Source organism: Rhineura floridana, chromosome 1 (genome assembly GCF_030035675.1).
Source record: "Rhineura floridana isolate rRhiFlo1 chromosome 1, rRhiFlo1.hap2, whole genome shotgun sequence".
NCBI lineage: Eukaryota > Metazoa > Chordata > Lepidosauria > Squamata > Rhineuridae > Rhineura > Rhineura floridana.
This window is the reverse complement of record NC_084480.1, coordinates 12501-22399: the sequence shown is the minus strand read 5'-3', so window position 1 is coordinate 22399 and position 9899 is coordinate 12501. Positions and strand designations below refer to the sequence as shown.

The window sequence follows — 9899 nt, the reverse complement described above, 5'->3', positions numbered from 1 at the left end:
CCTATGAAAGGAAGAAAACCCACAAGCGCCAGAAGCCATACCGGTATCACCTACATAACCCTTCCCTCGGCTTCCCAACTCTGTTTCTATTACTGAGATTCCCTCCAATAAGGACTGATCGCTTACATCTGTTATACAATTCTGAGCAGTCTCAATCGCTTTACCCCCTTCTTCCTCCCCTACTAATCCAGTTCTAGGTCTTTTTCGTACCGTCTCGGGTGTTTTTTCCTGCTCTGAACTACTGTCTGTACCATCCCCTCCTTTTTCATTAAGCTTTCTACTTCTTCCCTTATTTTTTAATCTACCACTCTGCATTGTTTCCAGATCTCCCTGCATCCCCATCACCTCACCGATTGTCGGGGGCGCTTCCTTAGAAGACACCCCCTGCAAAACCCATTGGGCCCGTCTCTCCTCCTCATCGATCTCAGCAACCGCTTCCGTTCTCCTTTTGGGAACTGCTTCAATCGGGACCCGAGCTTCGGACTGGATTCTCGACGCCACCGCCACCGATGTTGACTTCACTCGTTCTTGTTTATCGTCTCTTCTTTGTTTTATGATTTTCTGCCTCTGTTTTAAACAATCGATTACTTTTTCCAACCATATGTTAAATTCCTCATTTGGCACTAACGTGTCCTTATTGTCAATTTGACTCCAAAAGACAGGCGGAGCCTCATCATCAGCCGTAGTAAGTCGAGTTCTGTGAATATCTTGGAAATATTTTATTAGGTGTTTTTCTTCTAGCCAATCAGGATAAGCCTCCATAGACGTCTTCGGCTTCCTCGCCACTAGAAGTCTCCGCACACAATCCAGCGCTAATGATTTTAAATAGCTTAATTCCTTCAGTCTTAATGTTACCTGCCATCCTGAAAGCACATCTTTTAAAGGCTGATAAGTTTTATCCAAAAATTGCACTACTTTTTGTTGACTATATTTAGTCAGATTTTTTGTCGGAACATTGGTTAAAGCTACATGGGCCATCACATAACCCCAAAGCCTCAACATATCATGCTTTTCAAATTCAGTTGGTAAAATAATATCTTCCACCTTGGTTAGATTTTTTTGCAATATTTCAGTCCATTTTGCCAGAATTTTCCTCTCCCTTGACTCTTTCACATTGGGTACAGCAGATTTTAATTTTTCAACAGAAACCAAGTCCATTTGCATATCACAATCGGTTTCAAAATCAGTTTCAAAAATTTCAGTAAGAAATTCTAATTCTACTTCTGGTTCAGAAAAATCAGAGAGGGCGCTCTCTCTTCCTTTTGATTTCTCCACTCCTCTATCTTCATCATTTTCTCCTTTATTACTTAATTGCTCAGCAAAGGTCATTTGCCTATTATTTTCAATTTCTTTATCTATAATAATACATTCTTGTTCTGTTTGCTGATTACCACCTTGATTAAGTTCAAGATCTACAAAACTTTGTTCTTGTAATGTATTCAGTGAAGGTTCCATACAAGCCTCAGCAGCTTGTGCACTTTGTCTCTCAGTTGTTTTACTAACATGTACTGTCTCTTTAAGAGCACTTAATTCCAAAACTTCCAATTCATCAAAGCATTTGTTATATTGTATTACATAATTGTCTTTAAATTTTCCCAATATACTTTTTTCTTTATCATAAGTGTCTCTTCCATACATTTCAATTTCTCTACTTGAAAAGGTATTTAGAATATTTTCTTGTTGCATTACATACTTCCAAGCCAAGAAAATCTCATGGCGAAAAGCTGTGCAATCAATGTTTATTTTTGTCAAACTTTCTTCTTGTCTTTTGTCACCAGACTGCATTTGTTTCTGTTTGACCATTTCTCTTCTAGCACACTCTTTCTGAAGTCTTTCATATTCTAATACAATTTCTATATAGTCCCTCTTCATCTGCTTTATTTTCATAGAAAGTGCTGCTTCACAGTCAGCCATTTTATCTACTGTTTGTTCTATGAGAGTCCTAGGGGTCCCAGCTTCTTCTAAGTTTGTAGACTCATTCAAAGGGATCTGAGGGCCCACAACAACAGCTGCTGATACTTCAGGGGTTCCCCCTTCCTTTGAAGTCACTGAAGTTGCAAACATTTCCCCACCCAGGGAAAGCTGGTCTTTTGAAAACCCCTCTTTGTACTCACTGCGAGGCATTGTTTCCAGAGAGGCCTCTGCTTTCAGGGAGGCCTCTGCAGCATTTTTAAAAGGTCTCTCTTCAACAGCGTTTTTTTGAGGATCCCCTCCACTGTCAGGGTTCATATTGGTCTCAAAAGATGCACCAGAGTCTCCTCCACCTACCTCAAGCCTTGAGGCAGTGGCATGCTGGCCGGATTTTGAATAAAAAGACGTTTTGTTTTGGATCTTCAGGAGCTCCAAAAACTACCACCTCCTCCTACCAAATCAGGGTTAGGGTTAGGGTTAGGGTTAGGGTTAGGGTCAGGGTCAGGGTCAGGGTCAGGGTCAGGGTCAGGGTCAGGGTCAGGGTCAGGGTCAGGGTCAGGGTCAGGGTCAGGGTGAGGGTGAGGGTGAGGGTGAGGGTGAGGGTGAGGGTGAGGGTGAGGGTGAGGGTGAGGGTGAGGGTGAGGGTGAGGGTGAGGGTTAGGGTTAGGGTTAGGGTTAGGGTTAGGGTTAGGGTTAGGTAAGATTTTTTTTTTTTTTTTATAGGTAAGATTTTTTATTTAAATTATTCATACTACTAGGTTACATCCCGCACGCGAAAACACGTAACAATATCGCCACTCTCATAATAACATATCTAGCTAATACATATAATTTTCCTAACTAACTTAACACTAATACAATATATTCATCTCAACTCTATGTTATAGGAGGTGTCGACTCTGATGTCCACGGCCAGAATTTTCTCCACTTCTCATGCGGTAATTTTTCCTTTTCAAATAAACTCAGTTCTCTTATTTTTGATAATATTGTCCTAATTGTACTTTCAGAACTGCATATATTTTGAGTCTTAATTTCTTTTAACCGTTGCCAACATAAGATACTTAGAACAAATAAATTAACAATTCTTATCGTTGTCCAGGGTACCTTCCAATAATTATTGACTACATAGTTTTTATTTCTAAGTCTTTTCACTCCTTTTCTTTGTCTCGGGCCTTGAATTCCTTTTTCTGGTTCTGCTCCCGAAACAATAGTTTCCCAGTTTTGCCTCAAAAGGTCTGGCCAATCCAGAGTTTTAGCTATTATAGTCCACGTCTCTTTCGCAGATACACAATCTTTAACAAAATGTTGAATGGTTTCTTTTTGTGTCTGCCCTGTTCTTACAGCTTCTTCCTGACATCTTAATCGTGGACAAGCTTGGTTAGCATTTGCTAGCCACGGCTTATTTGTTTGCACGCTATAAATCTGATGAAAAAACTTCCATCTGATGTCCCATAGTTTATAAGGAATTCTTTGATCTTTAAAGAATTCTATCTGGTGTACAGGCTCTTTTAAGTACATAGATAAATTTTCCCTTTTTACATTCTTTTCAAATTGTGGTTGAAAACTATTTACTTCTAATAAATTCCTATAAATTTTCTTTTTCATAATTTTTGGTTCACCCCTTTCAATTTTTATTATGCTTGCCCTTAATTTCCATTTTCTTAAAATACTATAAATTTCAATCAAATAATCAGGTCCCAAACACTTTAGCGATTGTGTGATTTTATAATTGACCTTATCTTCTTCCCACCATATTTTGGCCCAATCTTTAATTCTCCAGTGTTTGGCAAAGGCAACCAACCAAAATTGTGGTGCCAATTCTTTTCTTTCTACCTCTGCCCATTTTCCAAAATTATGACTAACAAAAATTGCTAAAAATTTGAAACCAATTGCTGTAAAATTTAAACCACCCTGTGCTACAGATTTATACGCCTCTGCTCTTGCAAGGGGGAAATTAGCCGTTCCCCATAGAAACTTAAATGCCATTTTATTGATTTCCTTAATGATCCTTTCAGGTGGTGGGTAGACAGCTGCCAAATTACCTACTACTGGGACTAAGTACGTACTAACATACATGGCTTTTTGATAGATAGAAAGATGCCATTTTTGCCACATTTGTATTTTTTCTTTAACTTTATCTCTCCACATAGTCCAATTATATTCCCACCCTTCCCATTTAACTGCAAAATAAATTCCTAATAATTTAACTTGTATTTTAATTTGCCCTTCTACAGCTTCTGAATTTATTGCTTGATTTTTATTTTTATTATTTTTATTTTTATTTTTATTACTAATCAGATATTCTAATGGCATTACTTGTATATTTCCCTTAATGTTATTGGGCGATATTATAAAACTCTTTTGCATATTTAAATGGGCACCAGAAGCCTGACCAAATTGTTCAAACAAATCTCTGATTATTTCTATTTCTCGTTTATCATTTACTAAAATAGATACATCATCTGCATGAGCAACAGCCTTCACACTTAGATCACCCGAGTCCAAGCCTGACATGTGCATTAAATTAACAGGTATTGGTATTTGGATTCCCTTTAAACTATCTTCCAACTCTATTTTACATAAAACAGCATCTAAAACTAACACATATAACAATGGACTCATAGGACATCCCTGCCTGACACCAGACTTTAACATTATTTGTTTCCCTCTGTATCCATTAATTTGAGGCACTACCACTGCTTTTTCATACATCAATCGAAGATGATTAACGAAACTCACCGGAATGCCTTTCCAAAGAAGTATCTCCCACAAAAACCGATGATGTATATTATCAAAAGCTTTCGTTTGATCTAATTGTAACATATGTCCTTTCCACATCCCTTTTTGTACAAGTTGAAAAATTTCTCGAAATAAAAGTAGTGAATCTACCATAGTTCTTCCCGGCACTGCACTTGTTTGAAATTTAACTATTATCTTACTAGCTATCTTAGCTAACCTATTATTAAATATTTTTGCTAAAATTTTATAATCAGTGTTTGTTAAGGCTATAGGCCGCCAATTTTTTACTAACGTAAGATCTCCTTCTTTCGGAAAAAAAATTAAAATACCATTATAAAATGAATTAGGTAAATTATTTCTCTCTAGGGCTTGATTATATACCGCTGCAAGTGGTTTCGCTAGCCATTTCTTAAATATTTTATAAAAATTCCAGCCCAGACCGTCCGGTCCCGGTGCTGATTTTCCTTTCCCTGAAACGATTGCCGTCACCACTTCTTCCTCTGTGACAACTGCTGTCAGCATTTGTTCATCTTCATCATTTAACCCATCATAAAGATGTTTCAACCTCTCTTTTGGTATGGCCACTATATAGTCATGCACCTGTTTAACTGAAATATTTTTTAAACTAAACATATTTTCATAATATTGTTCCATTAACTGGAGCATACCTTGGGGATGAAAGACAACATCGCTGTCTTCATCTTTTTTTAATCCTTTAAATTCTACTGGAACTTTAGGGTTTCTAACCTTTGCCCATTCATCGATATCAATGATGGGTCCCTTTGCTCTGTTATTTTTATATCTTTTCCTTTTGTCCCTCTGTTTTTGATGATAAGTTTTAATCGTATTTCTGGATTGTTCTAAAACTTGTTTATTATATGGTTGGCCTTTATTAACATACAGGTGACACTTTAAAAATTGATAAACGGCAGCATGATATTGTTTTATTTCATTTTGGTTAGCCCTTCTTTCATAATTCCTACATTGTTTAACTACTGATCTCTTTAAACGTTCCCACCATTGATTTAAATCATCCCCATACAAATCAAATAAAGTTAAAAGAATAGCTAATGTTGTGGCTATGACCTCTTTACACTCTAACATGTCTAACAACTTAGGCCTTAACCGCCATAAAGGCTTGCCTCGAGAAAAAACTTGCCCCATACTAAATTCCATCGCTAATATGACATGATCTGACCACGGAGTAACAATTGTTTTGCATTTTTCCACCTTTAATTGTTTAGGGGCACGTATTCTATCAATCCTACTCGCAAACAAAGGATGATAAAAAGTATACCTCACACCATCTAAAACAGGATAACTATTAACATATGCTTGTCTTACACCTACAGGAAAATAATCTAATTCATTTTGTATCTCTAAAGCCTTATCTACTAAATTTAACTTATTCAAAAATGTTTCTAATTCTCTTTCTTCAACCGTTAAACCCACGGCCAATTTTTTATTTTTAAATTTTGATGATATATATGCACTCCTATCAGCTAACCTAGACCTATTATTAAAATCTCCTACTATTAACAAAATTCTATTTGTATTACTATAATCTTTCAGATTACCCCATAACTTTTTTCGCTCTGCCACACTAACTGGGGCATAAAGTCCACACAATCTAAACGCTACTCTTCTATTTTTACTATTACCTATCTGCTCTATAACTGTAAAATCTACAATTAAAAGCCGTCCCGGTACGGCCTCCAAAACAAAATCAACGGTGAGATCTGTACGAGAACGAAAAAGAATCGCAACTCCTGTCGCATTGTCCACACCGTAAGACCATAACGACGGTCCCGCATTCCACAACTTCTGAGCATCGCATCTCTGTTGTTCGCTATTAAAATTTATCTCTTGAAGCACATAAATATCATAACACAATCTGGGTAATAAAGAAAGCACCTCATCCCTTTTTGTTTTCATTCTAAAACCTCTAACATTCCAGGAAAGAATTTTTAAATTTAAATTTGAAATTGAATTTAAACCTACCATAAAATATATTTATATTTATATTTATACTTATTTATAAAACCTATTTATATTTATACTTATTTATACTTATTTTTATAAAAAACCTATTTATAAACAATTTTTAAACAATTTATAAACAATTTATTATAATCTAATTTAAACCTATAAATTATTTTCCCTAATAATAAAACTTTAAATTAAAAACATATTAAATCAAATTATCTATCTCTTAAAATACAGTGCCCTAAAACAGGAAGATTCACTATTGAACTTAAAATCTTTATCACCACAATACTATTTGTTTTTAACTCTTCTCTTCAAGTTACCTCTCCTTGCATCTCATTTTCTCTTTCTACCCCTTCAGGTAAATCCTGAAGTGTAGTCTTACTGGGAGAAGTATTGGTAAAAGGAATAGGAGGGGGTTCTTCAGGGATATTTAAAGGGAAAATTGGAGAACTGTTATCTATTACCACTGTTTGTACATGCAAATTCTGTTGTGACAGATTAACTTCTTGCAATTCCTCTAAGTCTTTTCTTCCGATAGATTCAACAACCGGCTTGATGAGCAAAGAATTTTCTTGTTGTGAATCTAAAAATTGAGACTTTGTTTCTTTAATATTTTCATTCCTTTGTTCTTCTTCTAGATTAGTTCCTTCCTGATGCCTTTGTTCTATATATTTTTTCTTTGGTTTCCTTTGTTCTTTTATGAAATCTCTGTCTGGAATATTTTTTTGTGTCTTTTGTTGTCCTTCCTTATTACTATGACTCATTACACCAGGATCTAAATTTTGATCTAACCTTGCATCCTGTACTATTTCCAAATTTTCACCTAAGACTCGGTATCTATTTGTTTCTGTGATTAATGTTCCATTATTTACCCTTTCTAAATGCTTTGTCTTTTGTTTACTTTTTCCTCCTTTTCCCTTCTGAACTGTATTCCAATTATCCTGTCTTTCTTGAGAATTATTTCTTATAGAATCAATTTTCCACCCTTGAGTATCAGTCTCTGCCCGACTTTCGGGTTGTGGTCTACTTGTCCTCTCTTCTTTTCCCATATCTCTTTCTTGCCTAGCTTTCCTTTTCATCTGCATAACAGCTTTTTGTTTTCCTGACTCTGCCCTTCTTTCAGCCTTTGCACTTCTATCTGCATCCTGTCTGTTATAGTATGATTGGGGGCACCATAAATACGTATGACCCATCTCATCGCACAGATTACACGTGATACCACGATGACAATAAGCCGTTTGATGACCTCTCTCCCCACACTTTGCGCAAAGCGATGTTGTGCAATTACGTCGTATGTGATCATACGCCCCACACTGAAAACATGCAGCAGGTTGGCCACTGTATCTTGTAATACCCCGGTCTGATCCCAAAAAGAAATATTTAGGTATATAACCCTGCCTAGTCTCTTCAGAGCGATTTCTAAAAGAAACCACACATCGGTATTCTCCGGTCCAATAACCTTCTTCATCGTATTTTTTGTTTGGACCCATTAAAATGTCTGCATATTTCCTTACCCAAAGCGCTACATCCTGTGCCGGAATAGTGGTAGTGCGTAAACTAATTGTGAGTACTCTAGTATCCCCACGAAGTAATGGTATAATCTCATAACCTCTTAAGAGTAAATTGTCTGCTTGACAGGCAGCCCTACTGGCCATCCAAAATTGTCTGTAAGCACGCTCTGAAGCAAGGCAGACATCCGTCTCTTTGGAGCCAGGTAGTTGTATCACAGCCACTATATCTTCTTTGGGAAACTTTAAAGTATCTCTTAAGAACACTTTAGTGAGATAAGCCCTCGTGTCCTTTTCAGCCTCCACTCCAACATAACGAAAACGTACAACATACCTCTTTCTAGGATCTCTTTCGTTCGAGGCAGCATTGAAAAAACCCTCTATATATTCTTCTTCATCCCCTTCAAAATACAACCTAGGCATTAATGGATTACTATCTTCCCTCTGCACATTACCTCTTGTTGCCTTTGCATAAGAACGAGTTTGTGGCAATCCTGAACCAGTGGGACGGGACTGATCTAAAGAACTATGAGTTATCCCAACTTCTCCTCGTTCCCTTTGCTTCGATGATGTTCTAATAGGACTCTGCAGTCCAGGTGAGCGAGAGCTTTCCACAATACTCACAGAATCTGCTCTTGGATTTCCTTTTGGATAAATGTCTTTTGGTGTTAATGTAGATTGTACTTCTCTTTCAATATCAGTTATAAAAGTCTCTTGTCTCGCTTTCACTCTTTCTCCTCGCTCCAACCTCGATTGCAAAACTTTGTCTTCATTCCTATGAAAAGAAGAAAACCCACAAGCGCCAGAAGCCATACCAGTATCATTCCTATGACCCTTCCCTCCATTTCCCAAATTTGTTTCTAAATCTGTTTCTAAATTTGTTTCTAATACTGAGATTCCCTCTAATAAAACTTCATCAGATACATTTCTTATGGAATCTTGAACAGCCTGGATCTTCTCACCCCCTTGTTCACTCCACGGTAATCCAATTCTAGGTCTTTTTTTAACCGTCTCGGGTGTTTTTTCCTGGTCTGAGCTACTGTCTATATAATCCTTTCCTTTTTTATTAAACTTCCTACTTCTCCCCTTATTTTTTGGTCTACCACCCTGCGTTGTTTCCAGATCTCCCTGCATCCCCATCGCCTCACCGATTGTCGGGGGTGCTTCCTTAGAAGACACCCCCTGCAAAACCGATTGGGCCCGTCTCTCCTCCTCATCGATCTCAGCAACCTCTTCCATTCTCCTTTTGGGAACTGTCAACGCCACCGATGCTGACTCCCCTCGTTGTTGTTTATCATCTTTTCCTTGTTTTATGATTTTCTGCCTCTGTTTTAAACAATCAATTACTTTTTCCAACCATGTTATAAAATCTTCTTCCGGCACTAATTTGCTTCTATTGTCAATTTGGCTCCAAAAAGGAGGCGGAGGCTCATCAGAAGTCTTAATAACTCGAGATCTGTGAATATCTTGAAAGTGCTTTATCAGATGTTTTTCTTCTAGCCAATCGGGATAAACCTCTGTAGACGTTCTCGGCTTCCTCGCCACTAATAGTCTTAACACACAATCAATCGCTAAAGATCTTAAGTAACATAATTCTTTGTGTCTCGACTTCACCCTCAAACCTGAAAGTGTTTCTTTTAATGGCTTAAAAGTTTTGTTCAAAAATTGTACTATTTTTTGTTGACTATATTTGGTCAATTTTTTTGTCGAAACATCAGGTAAAGCCACATGGGTCATCACATAGCCCCAAAG

The 9899-nt window shown here is 37.1% G+C and overlaps 1 long non-coding RNA gene across 1 annotated transcript; it reads left to right on the top strand.

Moving 5' to 3' along the window:
• The first annotated feature begins 541 nt into the window (after positions 1 to 541).
• LOC133375598 (uncharacterized) lies at positions 542 to 4607 on the top strand. Its single transcript, XR_009760252.1, has 3 exons — positions 542 to 685; positions 2799 to 2849; positions 4365 to 4607. It is a non-coding gene; the product is annotated as an uncharacterized LOC133375598 (long non-coding RNA).
• Positions 4608 to 9899: the final 5292 nt, after the last annotated feature.